This window comes from Pristiophorus japonicus, chromosome 13 (assembly GCF_044704955.1).
Source record: "Pristiophorus japonicus isolate sPriJap1 chromosome 13, sPriJap1.hap1, whole genome shotgun sequence".
In the NCBI taxonomy this organism is placed as follows: domain Eukaryota; kingdom Metazoa; phylum Chordata; class Chondrichthyes; family Pristiophoridae; genus Pristiophorus; species Pristiophorus japonicus.
In genome coordinates, this window is record NC_091989.1 from 42,786,976 (window position 1) to 42,812,470 (window position 25,495).

A 25,495-nucleotide genomic window follows, 5' to 3' on the forward strand; every position below is an offset into this window, starting at 1 on the left:
TTCACATGAGACGCATGCAAGGCAATGTGCGTGCAGTCAATGGCATCCTGCACCATGAGGAAGTCTGTAATCTGTGTAAACCCTTGTGCTCACTCTATCGATCCAAAATGTTCCTAGAAATCCTGGCTTCCCCGGGTTCGGATGAAGTTTCTATGGATCCGGGAAGGCATCGGAAAACCGGCTTTTCCAATCTGTCAAGCTCAAGCTGACAGATGATCCCCAGATCGGGAGCGAGGGCATTTGCACAGGCAAGATTGCAGTATTTACCCATATCTTGTCCAGCAAATGTCCTCAAAATTCTTGCGCCTGCAAACATAATTAAATTAAATTAAAAAACACATATTATTTTAAAAAACCCTGCCCACTTTGTTACATTTATTTTTAACCACAATTAAAAAAACTTTTTAAAAACTTGGCAAAAAAAATGTTCTCTCAAATATTTATTAACTTTAATTTCAATTAATTTTAATTATGTCAGGTGTGTTTTTTATTTTTTATTACATGTGTTTAGTGTCTTTGTTTTTTTTTCATTAATAGCAATGAGAACTCATAGATACGGAGTTCTCATTGCAATTAATGAGAAAGCTGTGGAATACTGTACCTGATTGGCTGAGCAGTCACACATGACTGCACCTTCTGCGTTGGAACCTGGAGGACGGGAGCGCGCTTCGCAGCGCGGGAAGAGAAAGTCTTCCTACCGGAATCCCACGCTCCTCCCGGACCACCAGGTACTTTCGTAGAAATGTTTCAGGTCGGAGGCAATTTCCCGCGGGAAGCCTCCGACCGCAATTTCAGCCCCGTTAACTCTGCTTCCTCTCCACAGATGCTGCCTGACCTGCTGAGATTTCCAGCATTTTCTGTTTTTATTCCAGATTCCAGCATTCACAGTATTTTACTTTTGTGCTCACTCTATCTGCTTGTCTCTGGCAAGAGGGAATGAGATTAAACTGTCTCTCTGTATATAGAGTGACATCCCTTATGCAGCAGGTTACTGTAAGCTATGAGATATTACTTGTATCTCCAGCAACAAACTGGAAGGAGCCTGATACATAAAAGTTAAGAGCCACGGTCACCTTGACTTCCACAGGCAATGCTGTACTTGCCCTGCTTTGAGGTTGCAGTTGTGGCTGCAGCAGTTGGCAGATTTCAGTCATGACCTCCTTTGTGAAACGAAGATGTATCATGCATTGGTTCTTGCTGATGTTGAGGTAAGAGAATTGCTCCCTAAAGATCCACAGCAGATATGGCAGATAGCAGCTTGTCCTGCTCTGTGTGGCATCTCTTCACTCTCCCAGTCATGATCAATTCCCAGAGGAAGGCTTAACAGGCCACCCATGTCTCGAAGCAACTTGTTTCAGCACAAGCTTTTAAATGAGTAGAAGTGTACTTCAGCACCAGCCAGACCACTCTCTGTAGACTATTCAAACATTAGCCAAGCATAGGAAAGTTCCAAAAATATATATAATTGTACCAGCAGCAAAAATAAATAATGCAGCAATTTTCTTATAAGTAGTTCATAATCACTTCAAGTAGTGTTAGTGAGTGGTCCTTCATTCCATTTAATGTGTTGTGCAGTTGGAAAATGGTAGCGCTGGTGTCAAATCAGCATTGCACACTGATTGATGTTATAAAATGACTGCTGGCAGTTGTTGGCGCATGCACAAACCCCTTTACCAAAATGGCTTCCTGCGCACTTCCTGTTGAAAGTGTATACGGATCTTGGACACCATTTCAGCATTAGGTGGATGCCTAGCACCTCAAAAGCTGACGGGACAGAGCCCAATTTAGCCTCCTGCGTATTTCAGTAAGAATTCTTCAGTCTATTTGGCTGAGGAGACACATTGTTGTTTTTCCTGTTCACATAGGTCCCAGATCTCCGATAGAGGGTGCGTCGCTGAAATGGATATCTAATAACTGCAAATCACAGTGCACAAGCCCACAGAAAGTCTGTGGGGAAGGTAATTAAAACAAGAAAGTCTACAGTTTTATTGATGGAGGTAGCAAAGCAATGAAGCCACTTACTGCCTTTGAGCAAATACTGGCTTACATCGGTAAGTGCACAGTAACAATACCTGTCTAAGTGGGAGGAGATGCCCACCAGTTGTTATGATCCAACAGCTTCCTACCCTTTCCTGATTTGTGGAGCTGAATGAGTTTTCACACCATGAAGGCAGTGGGGAATTGGTTAAATGTACTAATGCACTCAGAAATGTTCCTTCTGTTCACTTTACAGATAATGATGCTGAAGCAGTAGGGGTGTGGTGTGGGGGGTTCTGGGGAACCAAAATCAGAGCACTCTAGATAAAAGCTGGTCAGTTCCCCTGTAACATACGAGTTCCTCAAATCAGCTGCTGTGTTTGAATGCCCCATCATTGCAGCAAATACATTCACCATATGGTACCTTATTTGTTTAGGGAACCCAGCACTAATATGCTAAGAGTGTGCTTCGCATTATGCAATAAGATCCATTCTATGCATTGTCAGTGGAACATTTCAATCAACTGCTGCAACACCTGAAAATTTAGCCAGTTGAGCGTTACTTAAGATAATGTCCTTCAAAAATGGGATCAATTGGTCTTTTTGTTCTATTGGTGGTAATTGTTTGTCACTGAGTCACCAAAAAAATGTCATGTAAGCATTAACACTGCCAATAGTGCTTTTTTTTAATCTAGTACTATGTTGGTATAAACATGACTGACATTTGGAAAATAGGCCCTTAAAACTTAATTGATAGTTCATTCAAAAATCAAATTTAAGGCTTTGAAGTCACTGAAAGAGCTCCATAGTATCACACCATCTGTTTTTGTACAGCTGGACTTCAACTGCAGACATGTTGACAACTAAATAAAGTTACAAGCCAATGGTCAGTGAAATTGCCAGGCAGCGCCATAGATGGCATGTATGAGCTTCCTCATATCATATCTACCCATAAGCAGAAGCAGAAAAACCCTCAAGCTAAACAGTACAGTATTCAAAGTTATGGCCTGTAACAAGCTCCCTGGCCATTCTGTTAGAAGAAATATAATAGACATTTTGCCGTTGATCTGTCAGTCAAACCTAAAAACATATGCAGCAACAGCAGGATTTGTCTCCTGAGAATTCTTCTCAAGGCTCTAAGCAAGTTTATTTAGTAGGTGTCTTTTTTTACTCGAGACCCTTGTGTGATTGCAATATAGGAAAATGCAAAACAGAACAAGGAATATTGTCGATACTTTTGATTTAAGGAATGCTTCCTTAAATTTTGCTGAAATGCACCTTTTCATCTGTGTCATGCTATTTCTGTGCTGGATAACAGCAAATATATAATGGAATGACAAAAGTCTGATTTTTAATTTTCAGTATTACAACTATTCAAGAAGCAGTATAAATTATGTTTAAAATGATAAACTGCCGTAGAAATATATCCAGGGGAGCCAGGGGCTGCTTGTGTTACAATGGGGATGCAGAGAAGTGTAAATGACAGCAATGTGGAATACGTAAATGATACAAGGGAATTAGGAAGTTAGCAACTAAGGGGTGGGAAGAATAGGAGGGATGAGCAGCAAGAGAGAATGTGGAAATGAATTAATTCAAGTGTTGCTATCGACCCTCATTAATTTAGCATGTAATTTACTTGTCTTTTGCTATTCCCGTGTCAAAACAGTATTCTGTGTTCTCAAAATGTTAAATCAGAAACCATGCTGTGTTGTTATTACTTAAAGAGATCGATCTGCTTTTAAAATGGTATTTTTCAGTAGCAGTATTACTATTCGTGTATTCTTCAAAAGACCCACCAGTTTGATTTAATGTTATGTGCAAATGTTACAAGTATCCGTAAATTCAAAAGAAAATGTTTTTTTTCATGGATTTACTTAATTGAAAAACAATTTGGCAAAAAATTAAATAAAATTGGCAATCTCATACAGAGAGCCTGGAAAGTTCAAAAGTTACCATGTATACCAATAAGTCAATCCACCCCAATTCCACTCAACATCCCCTACTTCCCCCATACCCACCCACCTCCAAACCACTCACCCCACACCCACCTCCCTCCCACCTCACTCAATCCCACCCACCCCACGTTCACCCCACCCACCCCCCACCCCACATCCACCCAGCCCACCCATCCCCCACCTCATCCCCCAACCAACCCCACACCCACTTCACTCACCCCAACCCCCACTCACCCCCACCCCACCCACCTCCACCCCATCCGACCCCCACCCACCTCCCAAAAAACCCTTGTATAAAATGAAATTCAACAATACAAACCTTCTGCCCATCAAAACTTTCACTTTCATGTTCGTGAATACATTTTTTCTCTGTTCTTTTTCATTTCAACTGGAGAATTCTTATCAGTTGATCTTTTCTTCTGCTCCTCCAAGGTTGTGATATTTAAATGGATCTTACCCATCTAACCTCAATTCTGGCTCCGGTAGCTTCTCTTTCTCTATATTGATCCTGCTGTACTGTCTTTGATCTGAAATCAGCAAGCTGAGCCTGGAAGTCATGGGAGTCAGGAGAGAGAGTGATCATTTAAATAGCGAATGTTGTTGGCTTCCTCTGCCCCGACACTCGACAGAAGCAGCACAGCTGTCCAGGCTCAACAATGTCGTTATTCCCTTTTTGGGTCATATAAATCCCTGATCCACCCTCTCCCCAGCACATTAGACCTGCAGCCATGTGTCAGGCCTTCCCAAAGGGGCCTTTTGGCTGTTGATGAGATCAGAAGGCTGAAGGACCCAGTTGAAAATAACCTTGGAAGGGATGGATTCTAAAAAGAACCTTCCCGACTTTGGCCCAAAATGTTATATATATGGACTTGTATTTACTCTGTACAGCCACCAGAGGGCTCATTCCCCGGAGTCCCAAGGGATCCCATAATTCCTTGGGAAACAGGTATTTAAGAAGGCAGGTTGGAGAGGTACTCTGGAGACTTGCAATAAAAGACTAAGGTCACACTTTACTTTGAGCTCACAGTGTTCCGTCTGACTCTTTCTCCATACACTACAACTGGCGACGAGATCCAGATAGCGAACCCAAAGATGCAGAGAACAGTGGGCATCCTGGAGAAATTTTCAGAGGGAGATGATTGGAAAACTTTTGTGGAACAATTCGACCAATACTTCGTGGCCAACGAGCTAGATGGGGAAGAAAGCGCTGTCAAACGAAGGGCGATCCTCCTCACCGTCTGTGGGGCACCAACATATGGCCTCATGAAGAATCTGCTCACTCCAGCGAAACCCACAGAGAAATTGTATGACGATTTATGCATACTGGTCCGAGAGCATTTGAACCCGAAGGAAAGCGTTCTGATGGCGAGGTACTGGTTCGACACTTACAAAAGATCTGAAGGCCAGGAAGTGGCGAGTTATGTCGCCGAGCTAAGACGCCTTGCAGGACATTGCGAATTTGAAGGACATTTGGAGCACATGCTCAGAGACTTTTTCGTACTTGACATTGGCCACAAAACCATACTTCGCAAACTTTTGACTGTAGCGACCCCAACCTTGAGTAAGGCCATAGTGATAACCCAGGCGTTCATAGTCACCAGTGACAATACGAAGCAAATCTCTCAGCACACAAGTGCTGCTAAAAGTACTGTGAACAAAGTGATGTTGTTTTCGAATCGTAACGTACAGGGCAGGTCACACATACCTGCAGCTGCATGTCCGCAGATGCCTCAGAGTCCACCATCAAGGGTGATGAATGCAAGGCCATTAACACCTTGTTGGCGCTGCGGGTGTGATCATCGTTTCCATTCATGCTGATTCAAAGGGCACGTTTGCAAGGGCTATGGAATAATGGGACACCTCCAACGAGTGTGCAGGCGAGATGCTAAGCCTGTTAAACATGCAAACCACCATGTTGCAGAGGAGGATCACGACGAACCAGAGCCTCAGATAGAGGAGACAGAGGTACATGGTGTACACACATTCACCACGAATTGTCCCCCGATATTGTTGAATGTTGAACTAAATGGACTCCCGGTGTCAATGGAGCTGGACATGGTGCAAGCCAGTCCATCATGGGCAAAAAGACTTTGGAAAGGTTGTGGTGCAACAAGGCCTCAAGGCCAGTCTTAACTTCAATTCGCACGAAACTAAGAACGTACACAAAAGAACTGATTCCTGTAATTGGCAGTGCTACCGTAAAGGTCTCCTAAGATGGAGCAGCGCACAAGCTACCACTCTGGGTGGTACCGGGCGATGGTCCCACGCTGCATGGCAGGAGCTGGCTGGGAAAGATACACTGGAACTGGGACGAGCGCTATCGCCCGCTGACGACACTTCGTGTGCCCAGGTCTTAAACAAATTTCTTTCGTTGTTGAACCAGGCATTGGGAAAGTCCAAGGAGCAAAAGTGCAGATCCACCTAATTCCGGGGGCGTGACCCATCCATCACAAGGCGAGAGCAGTACTGTACATGATGAGAGAAAGGGTAGAGATCAAGCTAGACTGGCTACAAAGAGAGGGCATCGTCTCACAGATCAAGTTCAGCGAGTGGGCCAGTCCTATTATCCCAGTCCTCAAGAGAGACAGCACCGTCAGAATCTGTGATGATTACAAAGTAACTATCAATCGTTTTTCCCTGCAGGACCAATACCCACTACCAAAAGCTGACGACCTCTTTGCAACGCTGGCAGGAGGAAAGATGTTCACAAAGCTGGATCTGACTTCAGCCTGCATGACGCAGGAACTGGAGGAATCATCGAAGGCCCTCACCTGCATTTACACGCACAATGGTCTTTTTTGTTTATAATAGATGCCCGTTTCGAATCCGATCAGCGACAGCGATATTCCAAAGAAACATGGAAAGTTTAATGAAGTCGGTACCGCACACCGTGGTCTTCCAGGACGACATCTTGGTCACAGGTCGGAACACAGTCGAGCATCTGCAGATGCTGGAGAAGGTTCTTAGTCGACTCAACTGTGTGGGGCTCAGGTTAAAATGCTCAAAGTGTGTTTTCCTGGCGCCTGAAGTCGAGTTCCTGGGAAGGACGGCATCAGGCTCACCAACGCGAAGATGGAAGCAATCGAGAACGCATCGAGGTCACAGAGTGTGACAGAGCTGCGGTCGTTTCCGGAACTCTTGAACTACTTTGGTAACTTCTTACCTGGTCTCAGCACCCTGCTAGAACCACTACATGTCTTACTACCAAAAGGGGGCAAATGGGTTTGGAGCAAAAGCCAAGAAAATGCCTTTGTAAAAGCGAGAAAATTGTTATGCTCAAACAAATTGCTTGTGTTGTATGATCCATGTAAGCATTTGGTACTAGCATGTGATGCATCGTCAAATGGCGTCAGGTGTGTATTGCAAAAGCTAATGATTTCGGGAAGCTGCAACCGGTTGTTTATGCATCCAGGAGTCTGTCAAAGGCTGAGAGAGCCTACAGCATGATTGAAAAAAAAGCATTAGCGTGTGACTATGAGGTAAAGAAAATGCATCAATACCTGTTTGGGCTAAAATTCGAATTGCAAACTGACCATAAGCCACTTATATCCCTGTTTTGCAAGAGTAAAGGGATAAATACTAATGCATCGGCCCGCATCTAGAGATGAGCGCTCACATTGTCCGCATACAACTACGCCATCCGCCACCGACCAGGCACAGAAAACTGCGCTGATGCTCTCAGTAGGCTGCCATTGCCTACCACGGGGGTGGAAATGGCGCTGCCCGCAGATCTAGCCATGGTTATGGAAGCATTTGAGAGTGAGCAATCACCCGTCACTGCCCGGCAGATCAAAACCTGGACAAGCCAGAACCCCTTATTATCTCTAGTCAAAAGCTGTGTGCTTCACGGGAGCTGGTCCAGTTGAGGCCAATTCACTAAATATATTCAAAAAGGAGTTAGATGTAGTTCTTACTATTCGGGGGATCAAGGGATATGGCGAGAAAGCAGGAATGGGGCACTGAAGTTGCATGTTCAGCCATGAACTCATTGAATGGCGGTGCAGGCTTGAAGGGCCGAATGGCCTACTCCTGCACCTAGTTTCTATGTTTCTATGTCCCAGTGAAAATGCAGGAAGAGATAAAGCCATTCCAGCAGCGCAACGATGAAATGTATATCCAGGCAGACTGCCTTCTGTGGGGCAATCAAGTAGTGGTCCCCGAGAAGGGCAGAGACACCTTCATCAATGACCTTCACAATACTCACCCAGGCATCGTAATAATGAAAGCGATAGCCAGATCCCACGTGTGATGGCCCGGTATCGATGCAGACTTACAGTCCTGCATTCACAGATGTAATACATGCTCGCAGTTAAGCAATGTACCCAGGGAGGCACCGCTAAGCTTATGGTCTTGGCCCTCCAAACCGTGGTCTAATGTACACGTCGACTATGCAGGCCCGTTCTTGGGTAAAATGTTCCTTGTGGCTGTAGACGCATATTCCAAGTGGATTGAATATGAGATAATGTCGGCTGGCACATCCGCTGCCACTACTGAAAGCCTGCGGGCCATGTTTGCCACTCACAGCTTACCCGATGTCCTGGTGAGTGACAACGGGCCATGTTTTATCAGTGCTGAGTTCAAAGAATTCATGACCTGTAATGGGATCAAACATGTCACATCTGCCCCATTTAAACCAGCGTCCAATGGTCAGCCAGAGAGAGCAGTGCAAACCATCAAGCAAGGCTTGAAGAGGGTAACTCAAGGCTGACTGCAGACTCGCCTAGCCTGAGTCCTGCTTAGCTACCGCACGAGACCCCACTCACTCACTATGATCCCACCTGCTGAACTGCTCATGAAAAGAGCACTTAAGACAAGGCTCTCGTTAGTTCACCCTGATCTACATGAACAGGTAGAGAGCAGGCGGCTTCAACAAAGTACATACCATGATAGCGCAAATGTGTCATGTGAGATTGAAGTCAATGATCCTGTATTTGTATTAAATTATGGACAAGGTCCCATGTGGCTTCCCGGCACTGTCATGGCCAAAGAGGGGAGCAGGGTGTTTCAGGTCAAACTTTCAAATGGACTCATTCACCGGAAACACTTGGACCAAATCAAACTCAGAGTTATGGACTATCCTGAGCAACCCACCTGGACCCTACCTTTTTTGATCCCCCAACACACATACCTGTGACAACCGGCACCACGGTTGACCACGAAGCAGAACCCATCATCCACAGCAGCCCTGCAGGGCCCAACACACCAGGCATCCCAGCAAGACCAGCTGCACGGCAGCCCAGCGAGGGCCCAACAAATGATTCAACATCAGCTTTCACACCAAGACGATCAACCAGATCAAGAAGGGCCCCAGATCGATTCACATTGTAAATAGTTACACTATTGACTTTGGGGGGGGGGGGATTGTTGTTATATATGTGGACTTGTATTTACTCTGTACAACCACTAGAGGGCTCATTCCCCGGAGTCCCAAGGGATCCCATAATCCCTTGGAAGCACAGGTATTTAAGAAGGCTTCACAGGTTGGAGAGGCACTCTGGACACCTGCAAGGAAAGACTAATGTCAACTTTATTTTGAGCTCACAGTGTTCAGTCTGACTCTTTCTCCATACACTACACAAAATGTAAACGTATCTCTTCTCTCCAAATAGGCTGAATGACCAGCTGTGCTTTTCTAGCTTTTTCTATTTTTGTTTCAGATCTTCAGCAGCTGCATTACTTTGCTTTTATGGTGATAGAGGATTCTGGGATGTTGGTTAAAAGATATAGCTGTGAGTTTGATTAAATACCATAGTGCTAGAAAATTGGAGTAATAGCCTACTGGAGCCACTGAGAGGAATGTTTCGTTCTGTCCTGTTTGCCTTCCGTATTGAATAGTTTGTTGCTGCTCACTGTCTAGACTCGTATATTAAGGAAGCCCACTAGGATGCAGTAAAAGAGGGCTGCTCGCACCTGTGGAATTGTTCTCCTGCATCAGCCTTTATTTGCCCCTTTTGTAAGGAACTGCTAGCGGCCGAGCAAAAGGTTGTGGACTAGACTTTCCACCAGGTGGCCATCGCCCCAAAAAATGGGCCTTGTTTCAGCGATGTAGGACATCTCAGCCTTCGTGATCGCTGGAACATGGCCCATTTTTGGGGGGGTGGTTTTCCACTCGGCCTTAGGCCGGTGATGTGGAATAGGCCATCTTAAAGTTCGCCGATGTCACGTTCGCCCACCGAACATGGGAGAAAAAAGCTTCCCTAGCAACGGGCTTCTGCGCATGTGTGAAATTTTTTTTTCTTCGGCCAACTCGCTTTCCCATGTTTCGGGAGGTCAGGGGTCATCACACATGCGCAGAAGGCACAGGGAGGGGCAGAGAGATAAAGAGAGAGAGGAGATAGAGAGAGAAGAGGAAGCATGAGATCAGAGGGAATACCTAACTTAAAAATAATAGCAAAAATATCATTAGAAGGCAATTCGGAGAGGAAAATGGCCAAGCCAATGAGGCCTCTTTAACGAGGTGCCGTCCAGGAGGGCAGTCGTGACTCGGGGTGTGCATGGGAAACCTCCACCCCGTGCATACCGAAGAAAATGGCGAGCGATTGCAGATGTTGTTTCGTCTGCCTCCCATGAGGCGAGGGGGGCAGACCAGTGCAGAAAAAGATGGAATAGCTTGGTCGCCGCAGCGAGTAAGTTGCATTTTATATTTTATATTTTATATTTTATATTTTACTGATGCATGCAAATTTTTATTAGAACAATGAATCTCCTGCATTGAATTTAAGTTTGTCATTCATAAATGTATTCCGTAAACCATGTTAAGATCCGGAGAGTGCTCTGAACTATCAGCATGTAACATTTTAAACTGTTGTGACCTCAGGATATGACCTAGTCAATTAGCTTATGCAATGCTATGCTCTTTTCTCATTTGCAGAAGAAGATATCTAACAACCGTGCCGAGCAAAGACAGACAGGGGGGCGGCTCTGCTCAGCTGCAGCCACTAATCGAAATTGAGGAACATGCGGCCGCACTGGTTGGCTATGAGAGCCGTTCGGCCACCACCCGTGGGCTGGTCGAACCCAGACATGCGTCTCGTGAGTAAAGTGTAACGTGTCAAACAGTATTAAAAACTCAAATAAGTAACTGACCTAATGTCCTGTAGTTATAATGCAATATGCAATATACTTGTAATGTACTTATGATATACTTGGAGTATTGTGTACAGTTTTGGTCTCCTAACCTGAGGAAGGACATTCTTGCTATTGAGGGAGTGCAGCGAAGGTTCACCAGACTGATTCCCGGGATGGCGGGACTGACCTATCAAGAAAGACTGGATCAACTGGGCTTGTATTCACTGGAGTTCAGAAGAATGAGAGGGGACCTCATAGAAACGTTTAAAATTCTGACGGGGTTAGACAGGTTAGAGGCAGGAAGAATGTTCCCAATGTTGGGGAAGTCCAGAACCAGGGGACACAGTCTAAGGATAAGGGGGAAGCCATTTAGGACCGAGATGAGGAGGAATTTCTTCACCCAGAGAGTGGTGAACCTGTGGAATTCTCTACCACAGAAAGTTGTTGAGGCCAATTCACTAAATATATTCAAAAAGGAGTTAGATGAAGTCCTTACTACTAGGGGGATCAAGGGGTATGGTGAGAAAGCAGCAATGGGGTACTGAAGTTGCATGTTCAGCCATGAACACATTGAATGGCGGTGCAGGCTAGAAGGGCCGAATGGCCTACTCCTGCACCTAGTTTCTATGTTTCTATGTTTCTATACTAATGATGTCATGTTATGTCATGCAGCATGCATGTATGCAGCCCTTTGAGCATAAGAAACAGGGGCTGCAGCTGCTGCAGCTTTCTGAGGTAGTGAAAAGTATTGATATGTAATGTCCCTTGGTAATGTTCACCGCTATGTTCTAATAAGCTCTGTACAAATGTCATCATATGTGTTTTTAAAGTCAACCTGATATGCTGGTACACATCCAGCCGGCACCAGCAGTATCACCGACACCCTCGGAGGCGGAAGAGGGGCAGGAGGAACAGTTGCAATAGGAGGAACAGGAGCACTTTCCTCACCTCGAGGAGGAGGAGAGGTACGATGACAAGCTGGAGGTCCTGCACGAGCCGTTCATTGTTGTGGGGGGTGATGAACCTACGGTCATCTCCATGGAGAGGGGAGAGGATACAGAGGCACTGGGACCAAGCAGTGTGCAGTCAGCGGCGCCAAGGCGCGTCATATTGCACACACCGACCCCAGCGAAGTGAGCAATCACCTACCTCGGAGGCACAGACGGAGTGCTTGATCTCCACGTGCAGAGAAACGGTCGCGATAGGTCGCAAGCTTATCCAGGAGTTCCATCAGTTCTCCCCGATGTTGAGCCAGCTCTCCACGAACCTCTCCAACTGGTCTGTCGTGTCAACGGAGTTAGCACAGCAGACCTTGGAGGGGATCAGAGAGCAGACCGCCGCAACTAATGCCCTTCGGCGCTGCACCCCAAGGTGTGGTGTTGGTTCAAAGTACAACCCCAAGCACTCAAGCGAGTACGGAGGATACAGTTCCCCTTGACTCGGAAGACGAACAGCATCATTCGTCTTCCACTCCGACACCTCCACCACAGCAAGAAGTCTTCCGTTGCCCGCTGCATGCCAACTTCGTCTCGGTCTGCGGGGACCAAAACAGACGGGTGATTTTAAAACACTGGGTGGTAAAGGACCTGTAGGGAAATGTGGCCGCAGGTAGGGAGTGGGGTGGTTTTTTCAATATAAATGTTACATTTTTTAAAGTTTCTATGTTCATTGTTGTTTGGGGTCGGGGGTGGGGCGGGGGGGGGGGGGCGGTGGGGGGTGTTGATAAAATAATTTTAAAAATTGGTTGTGTTAAATAAAAACATTTATTGAGTTTAACAATTGTTGTGCATTCTCTTATAGTTACGTTAAGCATGACATTTTTACAATTGTTCTGCATTTGTTGTGCATTCTATTATTGTAACAAAAGTTTACTTAAGTTAAGCATTAATGCAAATGCCAGGCCAGTGCAGGCAAGGCAAAGGTGTAACTCAATGTAAATGCAACTTTTGTTTAATCGTAACTGTAAATGTAAATGTGACTACCCCCAATGTAAGTTCATAAAAAGTGTTCATAAATGAATTGCTGACACAACAGCTTAGCAGCCACATAACTGTCACTGGGTACTGGTCTTCGGTGGGGGGGGGTGGGGGGGCGGGGGAGATGCAGGATGGGACCATGGCTACATCGCCAGGCTGATTGGCCTCCCTTAGATCCTCACCAGCCTCCACTGCTGCCTCTTTCGCCTCTTCCTCCTCTTGCTCCTCGCTGGCTGGCTCTTCCGTCTCCCCTCCTTCTGGAGGTGGACCTGCAGCCCCATCTGGCATTAGTTGTCCTCTCCTTATAGCTAGGTTATGCAGCATGCAACACACCACAGTAAACTCAGTGACCTGGTCAGGGTGGTACTGTAGATTGCCACCAGAATGGTCCAGGTATCTGAAGCGCTGCTTTAGGACTCCAATTGTCTTTTCGATGATGTTACGTGTCGCTGTATGGCTTTCATTGCAATGCTTCTCTGCTTCAGTGATGGGATTACACAGTGGGGTCATCAACCAACTGGCAAGACCATATCCCTTATCCCCCAGCATCCAACCGTGACCTTCTGGCTGATTGACAAACAGGTCACGGGTAGCACTCTCACATAGGATGTGTCCATCATGGATGCTGCCAGGAAATGTAGCATTTACTGTCATGATTATTTGCTTGTGGTCAACAACAAGCTGTACATTCAGGGAGTGGAATCCCATTCTGTTACGAAACACCTCCGCGTTCTTTAAAGGGACTTTCAGGGCAATGTGCGTGCAGTCTATTTCTCCCTGCACCTTGGGGAAGTCTGCTGTTCTCGAGAAACCCAAAGCCCTCCCGGTCTGTGCCTCCTTGGTCATAGAGAAGCTTATAAAGTCCATCCTGCGAGTGTAAAGGGCTTCAGTCACCTGTTGAATGGAGCAGTGTGTGACGTGCTGAGAGATACGACAGATGTCAAGGATCCCGAAGCGTAGAAGGCTAGGGCTGCAGTAACCTTCACCTCAATGGACAGTGCGGTTCTGATGGTGCTAGAAGGCTGCAGATCTCCCTTGATGAGCTGGCAAATCTCAGCGATGACCTCTTTCCGTAAGCGCAGCCTCCTAAGACATGCGTTTTCAGACAAGTTGAGGTAACCTTGCGTTTCTTTGTACCTTCATTGGCTGTAAGCTCATCTCATCTGTCTCCTCTGTCTCTGTCTACACATTACTCTGCCACCTCTTCGATTGATCCTTTCAGAAACCAACTTGTGAGCAGTTACGAGTAATGACGCAGAAAGCATAGGCCCCATCACTATCAATAATTATTTTCACTTATTATAAATGCATTTTCACTAAAAAATGTAATCTATTAAACTACTCTCTCTATAAAAGCCCCAGTCTAACACTATACCAATCTCAGACTAATACTCTCTCTATTCCAGGCCCAGTCTAACACTAGACCCCATCACATTCAATAATTATTTTCACTTGGTATAAATGCACTTTTCACAAAAAAATGCCTAATCCACTCGGCTACTATTAGTAAAATTAAATATAAATAATAATCTGAGTAGGTCTATCTATACAGGACCCTTAAATAGCTCACAACTCTGTAAGCACGATTTTTTTTAGCTGCCTCCACCCTTCCTCCAATCTTCAAAATGGCGTCTTTAGTGCCCATTTCCTTCAGTAAAGCCCGGGAAAAGCAACTATTACCCAGTGATGTTCTCGGCGAGCGATCAGCCTGGCGAAGTGCTGGCGATATGCTGAAAGTTGGGATGGGCGATGTGCGGGCGATCACCACAACGATCAGTTCGGCGAAGTGAGCCGAAACTTGGGGGCTTAATTTTCCGGCGATGTTTCTGGCCCAGTTTCCACTTTTTGGTCAAAATGGGCGATAGCAGTCCGTTTTGGGCGATATATGGGCGATGGGAAGTGGAAAGTCTCGCCCTGTGTGTGGGGGTGGGGGTGGAAATAGTAGTTGAATTGCAGTGGACGGATTAAAACAAATTCTGATCTTTTAGGATGAGACGTTAAAGCTTTAACGTCTCATCCTAAAAGATCTCAGGTGAACGGAAAAGATCCCATGGCACTATTTCGAAGAAGAGCAGGGGAGTTATCTCCAGTATCCTGGCCAATATTTATCCCTCAATCGACATAACAAAAACAGATTACCTGGTCATTATCACATTACTGTTTGTAGGAGCTTGCTGAGCGCAAATTTGCTCCTACATTACAACAGTGACTACACTTCAAAAGTACTTCATTGGCTGTAAAGTGCTTTGAGACGTCCGGTGGTCGGGAAAAGCGCTATATATCCAAGTCTTTCTTTCTGGGATTTGACTTTTTGGAGTGGGATTTTACAAATTAGCACTCATGGTATAGAGCCTCAAATGGCAAAAGCATGTATCAGGTATGTGGGCAGAAATGTCAGCATGCTGCATGATTTTCCCCTCTATTAAAATGAATGCTTATTTCCCTCTGGAAAAGGGAGAAAGAAAAGCTGTAAACTCCTGAGATGCTCCATCATATCACTGTCCTCCCTGCAGTGAACTATAGGCAACAGGACATGTTAATTAAAAACAGCTATTCATTTAATATTAACAATAAACTAATGAGGTCAAAAACTGGGCATGTTTTATCAGAAATACTAATATGCTGGCTGACTGTTGAATATTCTCTGAGAATACAAGAATTGCTGAGCTGCTGCATAATAATATATTTTCTTAAATCTAACGGATTACATTTTTACCTTTTATTAGGCTCTATGTAGTTCTCTTACTCCAACAACCTAAATATGGTTAAAAATGTACAAGAAAAATCAAAGTTTTATATTATAGAAGACAACAAAGAATGTTTGGTATTCAAGGGTTGAACATTGAATCTTTTTTTTCTTTCCAAACTTATACTTACTGTTGCCATTCATTAATAAAACATGCCTTTCTGTAGAACAAAGTGTGCATAAAGTATATTCATGCAGAAGCTTGACTGAGAAGATAATAAGGTTAGTGTTAATTTACTTTGATTTATGTAAATTACCTGGTGAAAATTTAGATGGCAATAAGATTAAGCAACAAAACCCAGTTAATAAATTTGAAACACGAAATTTGAAGCAGACTGAAGCGTCTGAACTTTACCAAAGGGTCAGATTTATTAAGAATAAATTATTAACCTTAATATGGAATAGTGGGAGAATAAGGTGTCCAGGCAATAAGTTGGTCTTGGACTTAGAAATTCTTTGTACTTGGATGTGTTACACATTTTAAAGTGAGCTTGTTTCGATGTCAGTGCCCTTTAATTTACAATGTAGGAAGATTGTTTGCTAAGTAAGAATTGAGTGACTGTGTTTGAAGAATTGATTTTATGTTAGGAGATAGCATAGCAGAAACACCTTTGTTATCTTTTTATTTGAGACAGATAGTAACATTTGTAATTTACTGTAAATACTGTTTGCTGTTTGCACTATGTAGTGTTCATTTAGCTGTTAATGGTAAGTAAATTTGCCTGTTGATTTATATCTAAAACCTCAATCTGAGAGAGTGAATATTCACCCGCCTACCAAAGACAAGGAGATCACACGGTGACATGTGGCACATTCCAGACAGTTGCAAGGGTTCTCTGTTCAATCTTCGTGTCACGCTACATTTATCCAGATATTGGGCAGTTAAAGACACATTCTGCCCCATCGGGGAGTAGTAATTAATGTCAAACCAAAGAGGTATATCTAACAAATGTCCCAGCCAATGTCCCAGAATCCTCCAGTCGGAGGAGGTGGCCACAGGAGCGGAAATTCAGGGAGTCGAGCGGCCTATAAAGGCCCAGCAGTCGAAGGAGGCGGCCACAGGAGCGGGAGTTCGGGCAATCGAGCGGCCTATAAAGGCCCAGCAGTCGAAGGAGGCGGCCACAGGAGTGGGAGTTCGGGCAATCGAGCGGTCTATAAAGGCCCAGCAATCGAAGGAGGCGGCCACAGGAGTGGGGTTCGGGCAGTCGAGCGGCCTATGAAGGCCCAGCAGTCGAAGGAGGTGGCCACAGGAGCGGGAGTTTGGGCAATCGAGCGGCCTATAAAGGCCCGGCAGTCAGAGGAGGCGGCCACAGGAGTGGGAGTTTGGGCAATCGCGCGGCCTATAAAGGCCCAGCAGTCGGAGGAGGCCAGCTGGTGCAGGGGCAGGGGCAGGAGATAAACAAAGAAGTAGAAAGAAATCGAAGGGTGACGTTACAGCCAAGGGTTAAGTGATTGGCTGGTTGGTGAGTATTTGCTCTTTTATTCTTCTTTTTATTTCCTGATCAGTAGGTAACCTTTGACATTGTTGCCAAATTAAGTTAATCTAAGGGTTAAGTCATGGCAGGAGAGCCCAGACACGTGTCATGCTCCTCCTGTGCTATGTGGATTCACTCTGGAGCATCCGCGATGCTGAGGATGTCATGAATAGCACATTTAGTGAGTTTGTCACACCGCAGGCAAAGCTTACTCAGGCAGATAAGGAATGAGTGACCATCAGGCAGAACAGTGGAAGAAGGTTTGGGTACTGGTGGGGGGGATGACTCATCAGGGGAAGGCAGCAGCAGCCAAGTTCATGGCACCATGGGTGACTCTGCTGCACAGGAGGGCAGGAGGCAGAGTGGGAGAGCCATAGTGGTAGGGGCTTCTATTGTAAAGGGAATAGATAGGCGTTTCTGCGGCCGCAATCGAGACTCCAGGATGGTATATTGCCTTCCTGGTGCAAGGGTCAAGGATGTCTCGGAGAAGCTGCAGGATATATTGGAGGGGGTGGGTGAACAGCCAGTTGTCATGGTGCATATAGGTACCAACGATATAGGTAAAAAGTGGGATGAGGTTCTATAAGCTGAATTTAGGGAGTTAGGAGTTAAATTAAAAAACAGGACCTCAAAGGCAGTAACCTCAGGATTGCTACCAGTGCCACGTACTAGTCAGAGTAGGAATCGCAGGATAGCTAAGATGAATACGTGGCTTGAGGAGTGGTGCAGGAGGGAGTGATTCAAATTCCTGGGAAATTGGAACCGGTTCTGGGGGAGGTGGGACCAGTACAAATCAGACAGTCTGCGCCTGGGCAGGACTGGAACCAATGTCCTAGGGGGAGTGTTTGCTATTGCTTTTGGGGAGGGGTTAAACTAATATGGCAGGAGGATGGGAACCTATGCAGGGAGAAAGAGGGAAGTAAAATGGGGGCAGAAGCAAAAGATAGAAAGAAGAAAAGTAAAATTGGTGGGCAGAGAAACCCAAGGCAAAAATCAAAAAGGGTCACATTACAGCAAAAGTCTAAAGGGACAAAGTGTGTTAAAAAGACAAGCTTGAAGGTTCTGTGCCTCATTGCGGAGAGTATTCGGAATATGGTGAACGAATTAACTGTGCAGGCAGCTATTAACGAATATGATATAATTGGATTACGGAGACATGGCTCCAGAGTAACCAATGCTGGGAACTCAACATCCAGGGGTATTCAATATTCAGGAAGGATAGACAGAAAGGAAAAGGAGGTGGGGTAGTGTTGCTGGGTAAAGAAGAAATTAACACAATAGTAAGGAAGGACATTAGCTTGGATGATCTGGAATCTGTATGGGTAGAGCTGCGGAATACCAAAGGGCAGAAAACGCTAGTGGGAGTTGTGTACATACCACCAAAGAGTAGTAGTGAGGTTGGGGACAGCATCAAACAAGAAATTAGCGAAGCGTGCAATAAAGGTACAGCAGTTATCATGGGCGACTTTAATCTACATATAGATTGGGCTAACCAAACTGGTAGCAGTACGGGTGGAGGAGGATTTCCTGGAGTGAATTAGGGATGGTTTTCTAGACCAGTATGTCAAGGAACCAACTAGAGGACTGGCCATCCTAGATTGGGTGATGTGCAATGAGAAAGGACTAATTAGCAATCTTGTTGTGCGAGGCACCTTGGGGAAGAGCGACCATAATATGGTAGAATTCTTTATTAAGATGGAGAGTGACACAGTTAATTCAGAGGTGAGGGTCCTGAACTTAAGGAAAGGTATCTTTGATGGTATGAGACGTCAATTCGCTAGAATAGACTGGCGAAAGATACTTAAAGGGTTAGGCAATGGCAAACAATTAAAGATCACATCGATGAATTTCAACAATTGTACATCTCTGTCTGGAGTAAAAATAAATTGGGGAAGGTGGCTTAGCCATGGCTAACAAGGGAAATAAGGAATAGTGTTAAATCCAAGGAAGAGGCATATAAATTGGCCAGAAAAAGCAGCAAACCTGAGGACTGGGAGATATTTAGGATTCAGCTGAGGAGAACAAAGGGTTTATTTAGAAGGGGGAAAATAGAGCATGAGAGGAAGCTTGCTGGGAACATAAAAACTGACTGCAAAAGCTTCCATAGATATGTGAGGAGGAAAAGATTAGTGAAGACAAATGTAGGTGCCGTGCAGTCAGAATCAGGTGATTTTATAATGGGGAAGAAAGAAATGGCAGACCAATTGAACAAATGCTTTGATTCTGTCTTCACTAAAGAAGAGACAAATAACATTCTGGAAATACTAGGGGACCGAGGGTCTATCTTGAAGGAGAAACTGAAGGAAATCCTTATTAGTCAGGAAATTGTGTTAAGGAAATTGATGGATTGAAGGCTGATAAATCCCCAGAGCCTTTATAGTCTGCATCCCAGAGTACTTCAGGAAGTGGCCCTAGAAATAGTGGATGCATTGGTGATCATTTTCCAACAGTCTATCGACTCTGGATCAGTTCCTATGGACTGGAGGGTAGCTAATGTAACACCACTTTTTTAAAATGGGAAATTATAGATCAGTTAGCCTGACATCAGTAATGGGGAAAATGTTGGAATCAATTATTAAAGATGAAATAGCAGCGCATTTGGAAAGCAGCGACAGGATCGGTCCAAGTCAGCATGGATTTATGAAAGGGAAATCATGCTTGACAAATCTTCTGGAATTTTTTGAGGATGTAACTAGTAGAGTGGACAAGGGAGAACCAGTGGATGTGGTGTATTTGGACTTTTGAAAGGCTTTTGACAAGGTCCCACACAAGAGATTGGTGTGCAATATCAAAGCACGTGGTATTGGGGATAATGTAGTGACGTGGATAGAGTACTGGTCGGCAGACAGGAAGCAGAGGGTTGGGATAAATGGGTCCTTTTCAGAATGGCAGGCAGTGACTAGTGGGGTGCCGCAGGGCTCAGTGCTGGAACCCCAGCTATTTACAATATACATCAATGATTTAAATGAAGGAATTGAATGTAATATCTTCAAGTTTGCAGATGACACTAAGCTGGGTGGTGGTGTGAGCTATGAGGAGGATGCTAAGAGGCTGCAGGGTGACTTGGACAGGTTAGGTGAGTGGGCAAATGCATGGCAGATGCAGTATAATGTGGATAAATGTGAGGTTATCCACTTTGGGGGCAAAAACATGAAGGCAGAATATTACTTGAATGGCGGCAAATTAGGAAAAGGGGAGGTGCAATGAGACCTGGGTGTCATGCTACATCAGTCATTGAAGATTGGCATGCAGGTGCAGCAGACGGTGAAGAAGGCAAAAGGCATCTTGGCCTTCATAGCTAGGGCATTTGAGTATAAGAGCAGGGAGGTCTTGCTGCAGCTGTACAGGGCCTTGGTGAGGCCTCACCTGGAATATTGTGTTCAGTTTAATCTCCTAATCTGAGGAAGGACATTCTTGCTATTGAGGGAGTGCAGCGAAGGTTCACCAGACTGATGCCTGGGATGGCAGGACTGATATATGAGGAGAGACTGGATCGACTGGGTCTGTATTCACTGGAATTTAGAAGAATGAGAGGGGATCTCATAGAAACATATAATATTCTGATGGGACTGGACAGATTAGATGCAGGAAGAATGTTCCCGATGTTGATGGAGTCCAGAACCAGGGGTCACAGTCTAAGGATAAGGGTTAAGTCATTTAGACTGAAATGAGGAGAAACTTCTTCACTCAGAGAATTGTGAACCGTTGGAATTCTCTATCACAGAAAGTTGTTGATGTCAGTTCGTTAGATATATTCAAAAGGGAGTTGGATATGGCCCTTACGGCTAAAGGGATCAAGGGGTATGGAGAGAAGGCAGGAAAGGGGTACTGAGGTGGATGATCAGCCATGATCTTATTGAATGGTGGTGCAGGCTCGAAGGGCCGAATGGCTTACTCCTGCACCTATTTTCTATGTTTCTATTTTTCCATCACAATCCCTGGGTACGTCCTGTCCCACTGGTAGGACAGAGCTACCCGAGGTAGTGGCATAGTGGTATACCGTCGAGAGAGAGAGCCCTGGGAGTCTTCAACATTGACTCCAGATCCCATGAAGTCCATGGCTTCAGGTCAAGCACGAGCAAGGTTACCTCCTGCTTATTGCCACCAACCGCCCTCCCTCAGCACATGAATCAGAACTCCTCCATGTTAAACACCACTTGGAAGAAGCACAGGGGTAGCAAGGGCACAGAATGTACTCTGGGTGGGGACTTCAATGTCCATCACCAAGAGAGGCTCGGTAGCACCACAAGTAACCGAGCTGGCTGAGTCCTGAAGGATACAGCTGCCAGACTAGGCCTGCACCAGGTGGTGAGAGAACCAATACGAGGGAAAAACCTATTTGACTTCGTCCTCACCAATCTACCTGTCACAGATGCATCTGTCCATGACAGCATTGGTAGCAGTGATCACCACACTGTCATTGTGGAGAGGAAATCCCGTTATCACACTGAAGACACCCTCCATTGTGTTGTGTGGCACTACCACCATGATAAATGGGATAGATTCCGAACAAATCTAGCAGCTCAAACCTGGCCATCCATGAGGCGCTGTGGGCCATCTGCAGCAGCAGAATTCTATTCAACCACAATTTGTAACATCATGGCCTGGCATATCCTTCACTCTACCATTACCGTCAAGCCAGGGGACCAGCCCTGGTTCAATGAGGAATACAGAAGAGCATGTCAGGAGCAGCACCAGGCCTACCTAAAAATGAGGTACCAACATGGGAAAGCTGCAACACAGAACTACATGCATGCTAAGCAGCAGAAGCAGCATGTTATAAACAGAGCTATGTAATCCCACAATCAACGGATCAGATCAACACTCTGTAGTCCTGTCACATCCAGTCATGAATTGTGGTGGACCATTAAACAACTAACAGGAGGAGAAGGCTCCATGAATATCCCCATCCTCAATGATGGCAGAGCCCAGCACACGTGCAAAAGACAAGGCTGCAACGTTTGCAATCAGACACATAGCCATAATCTTGACCTTGCCATCATGAGGTCATGTCACCTCAAATAATCAACAAACTTATTGCCAAACATTTCATCATTTCATTCACAATTCACATCTGTCTAATCACCATCAATCCCTTTATGTTTATCTTCCACTCTGAGATAAATCTACCCCAAAGCTTCTTTGGCATCATTGTCCCTACCTCTCTTCGTCCAGAAGTGCCGAGTGGATGATCCATATTCGGGTCCTCCTGAGGACTCCACCATCACAGAAGCCAGTCTTCAGCCAATTCGATTCACTCAACATGACATCAGGAAGCAGCTGAGTGCACTGGATACAGCAAAGGCTTTGGACCATGAGAAGTTCCCGGCAGTTGTGCTGATGACTTGTGCTCCAGAACTAGCTGCCCCTCCAGCCAAGCTGTTCCAGTACAGTTACAACCCTGGCCTCTACCTGACAATGTGGAAAATTGCCCAGGCATATCCTGTCCACAAAAAGCAGGACAAATCCAATCCAGCCAATTATTGCCCCATCACTCTGCTCTCAATCATGAACAAAGTGATGGAAGGTGTCATTGACAGTGCTATCAAACAGCACTTACTCACCAATAACCTGCTCACTGATGTTCAGTTTTGGTTCTGCCAGGACCACTCGGCTCCAGACCTCATTACAGCCTTGGACAACATAGACAAAAGAGCTGAATTACAGAGGTGAGGTGAGAGTGACTGCCCTTGACATCAAAGCAGTATTTGACCGAGTGTGTCATCAAGGAGCCATAGTAAAATAGAAGTCGATGAGAATCAGGGGGAAAACTCCACACTGGCTGGAGTCATACCTAGCACAAAAGAAGATGGTTATGGTTGTGATTGTTGGAGGTCAATCATTCCAGCTCCAGTACATCACTGCAAGAGTTTCTCAGGGCAGTGTCCTAGGCCCAACCATCTTCAGTTGCTTCATCAATGACTTTCCCTCCATTATAAGGTCAGAAGTGGGGACATTCACTGATGACTGCGCAGTGTTCAATTCCATTCACAACTCTTCAGAAAATGAAGCAGTTCATGCTCGCATGCAGCAAGACCTGGATGACATTCAGGTTTGGGCTGATAAGTGGTAAGTTACATTTGTGCCATAAGTGCTAGGCAATGACCATCTCCAACAAGCCAGAGCTAACCACCTCCCCTTGATATTCAACGGCATTACCATCACTGAATCCCCCACCATCAACATCCTGGGGTTCCCATTGACCAAAAACTTCACTGGACCACATACTATGTCAACAAGAGCGGGTCAGAGGCTGGGTATTCTGCGACAAGTGTCTCACCTCCTGACTCCCCAAAGCCTTTCCACCATCTACAAGGCACAAGTCAGGAGTAAGATGGAATAATCTCCACTTGCCTGGATGAGTGCAGCTTCAACAACACTCAAGAAGCTCAACACCATCCAGAACAAAGCAGCCCACTTGATCGACACCCCATCCACCCGCCTTCAGCATTCACTCCCTCCACCAGCAACCCACCGTGGCTGCAATGTGTACCATCGATAAAATTAACTGCAGCAACTTGCCATGGCTTCTTCGGCAGCACCTCCCAAACCCGTGAACTCTACCACCTATAAGGACAAGGGCAGCAGGTACATGGGAGCACCATCACCTGCAAGTTCCCCTCCAAGTTACACACCATTCTGACTTTTAAATATATCGCCGTTCCTTCATTGTCGCTGGGTCAAAATCCTGAAAGTCCCTCCCAGAACAGCACAGCACAGCACTCTTGTAATGTGCGCAAACGCAGTGGCCAACTTGCATACAGCAAACCTTGCAATGGGATCAATGAGCAGATGCTAAATGGTATTGGTTGTGGAATAAATGTTAGCCAGCAACATGTTGTTCAGATAGTACCATGGGAACGTTGACATCCACCTGCAAGGGCAGATGGAGCTTCAGTATAATGTTGCACCCAAAAGAGGCAATGGTGTTACCACTGAGCCAATGCTGACACAGCAAGTTGATGGAGGAAATAGAGTCATGGTAGATGGAGTCCCGGAGGAGTTTGGAGGTGGGGACACCAAGGTCCGAGGTCCGAAATCTGGCAAAACCCAAAATCCGGCATGGATTCGGTCGAGGATTCCGGATTTCAGACTTGATTTTCTTGTCTCAAATCGGAATCCTCGACCGAATCCGTGCTGGATTTTGGGTTTTGCCTCAAAAATGTCCAGTTTTCCAACAATAATTCTAGATTCTAGACAACTCCATCAGCTGCATGCAAAATGTCCATTTTTTGGAAAATTCCGGTTTTCGAAGTTCCGGTTTCGGGACCTTGCACCTGTACTTAAGGGTGAAAATGCCTCTTCTTCAGAGGCCCCTTAATGCCTCCGGGCGACAAGAGACTTTTTATCCAAGGTGGGGAGGGGGGTGGGGGTGGGGTGGCACTAATGCACGACATCCCTTCAGCGTGCCGACCCCTTACTGCGGGAAATTTGCCCCACGGCACACGAGGCTGGTGCTTTGCAGGCAGTTCGGATGTGTCCCTGGGATTACATGGGCCAGGTCCTACTATCAGAATTCCTCATATGCTTACAGGGACTCCATTTATGAACAGATTCCCCAAAAGCATATGAGGAATCCCCAAATAATTAAAATAATTTACACTACTGAAATAAAAATAAATGTTCCTATTTTCAAATGTAATTAAAAATCCCTTTCATGACTCATTTAAAATAAAAATTTAATCTTTTGGAAAAATAATTTTAAACTTTTTAATTCGGCCAAAATTTACATCAACTAATTTTAAATATTTGTGTATGATTTTACTTATTTTTAATTTTTTAATTTAACATTTATATTACCCTTTACGCTGGTGAAAACAGGCCCTATGCCTGATTTTACCAGGGAAAGGGTTTAGTGGGCAATTGCTGAGCAGTAGTTGGGCAAATAGTGCAACTCTGCCCCACGAAAGTGATTTTTGGGTCGATGTGGTCAATCTGTCAAGGCGAACTTTGACAGATCGCAAGTTCCAGATTTTTGCGCAGTGCACGCAGAAACCTGTAACTTGCGGGGGCTTTTACAAGGCTTACGATGGCGTATGCTATGCGTTGCCTTCATGAGGAACGGAAAATCTGGGTCAGTGTTAGCTTCAGGGGGCATTAGAATGTGGAACTCACTACCACAAGGGTTAGTTAAGACGACTTAGCATAGATGCATTTAAGGAGATGCCAGATAAACACATGAGGGAGAATGGAAGAGGGAAGAGAAGGATATGTTGATGAGGTTAGAGGAAGAAGGATGGGAGGAGACTCATGTGGGGCATGGACCTGTTGGGCCAAATGGTCTGTTTCTGTGCTGAA

General features: G+C 45.3%; 1 long non-coding RNA gene across 2 annotated transcripts in view; it reads left to right on the plus strand.

Moving 5' to 3' along the window:
* The window catches only part of LOC139277993 (uncharacterized), a 69,494-nt gene that overhangs the window by 8,170 nt on the left and 35,829 nt on the right, over positions 1–25,495 (plus strand). Inside the window, exon 2 of one of the 2 annotated variants that reach the window (XR_011596194.1) lies at positions 1,866–2,051. This is a non-coding gene — a long non-coding RNA (uncharacterized lncRNA). The remainder of the gene's footprint in view (positions 1–1,865; positions 2,052–25,495) is intronic. The other variant, XR_011596195.1, reaches the window with a different exon arrangement.